At 51.7% G+C, this 890-nt stretch overlaps 2 non-coding genes across 2 annotated transcripts; both read right to left on the reverse strand.

Annotated features, from left to right (window-relative positions):
• Positions 1-23: 23 nt before the first annotated feature.
• LOC119342921 lies at positions 24-142 on the reverse strand. The gene has a single exon (XR_005165803.1). It is a non-coding gene; the product is annotated as a 5S ribosomal RNA (ribosomal RNA).
• A 297-nt stretch (positions 143-439) lies between these two features.
• LOC119342920 lies at positions 440-558 on the reverse strand. Its single transcript, XR_005165802.1, has one exon. It is a non-coding gene; the product is annotated as a 5S ribosomal RNA (ribosomal RNA).
• Positions 559-890: the final 332 nt, after the last annotated feature.

The raw sequence follows: 890 nt of genomic DNA on the forward strand, positions 1-890 counted from the left end.
GCGGCGCGAAAAAAATTAAAAAGGGAATGCAACACGAGGACTTCCCAGGAGGTCACCCATCCTAGTACTACTCTCACCCAAGCACGCTTAACCTCGGAGTTCTGATGGGATCCGGTGCTTTAGTGCATGTATGATCGCATCCGACATGTTACCCCGGTCTTCGTCCCTTATCCTTGCCCCTCCCAGCTCCACTACAAAGACGATTATACATTGCTTTGCCCGCTCCCTCTCAACTACGGAGACGAGTTTAACGCGGTTTCCACCCCTCCCTCTCAACCGCACCAGTGCACGCTTGCCGCGCCACAACGCCGACGCTGGACCCGTGAATCGTGAGCACCCAGCTATGACTTACCGCACTCGTGCAAAATAATAAAACACGGTAAATATATTACTTACACGTGCGTTTTGCTTTGCAAGCGGCGCGAAAAAAATTAAAAAGGTAATGCAACACGAGGACTTCCCAGGAGGTCACCCATCCTAGAACTACTCTCGCCCAAGCACGCTTAACTTCGGAGTTCTGATGGGATCCGGTGCTTTAGTGCTGGTATGATCGCATCCGACATGTTACCCCGGTCTTCGTCCCTTATCCTTGCCCCTCCCAGCTCCACTACAAAGACGATTGTACATTGCTTTGGCCGCTCCCTCTCAACTACGGAGACGAGTTTAACGCGGTTTCCACCCATCCCTCTCAACCGCACCAGTGCACGCTTGCCGCGCCACAACGCCGACGCTGGACCCGTGAATCGTGAGCACCCAGCTATGACTTACCGCACTAGTGCAAAATAATAAAACACGGTAAATATATTACTTACACGTGCGTTTTGTTTTGCAAGCGGCGCGAAAAAAATTAAAAAGGGAATGCAACACGAGGACTTCCCAGGAGGTCACCC

This window comes from Triticum dicoccoides, unplaced genomic scaffold (genome assembly GCF_002162155.2).
Source record: "Triticum dicoccoides isolate Atlit2015 ecotype Zavitan unplaced genomic scaffold, WEW_v2.0 scaffold109387, whole genome shotgun sequence".
NCBI lineage: Eukaryota > Viridiplantae > Streptophyta > Magnoliopsida > Poales > Poaceae > Triticum > Triticum dicoccoides.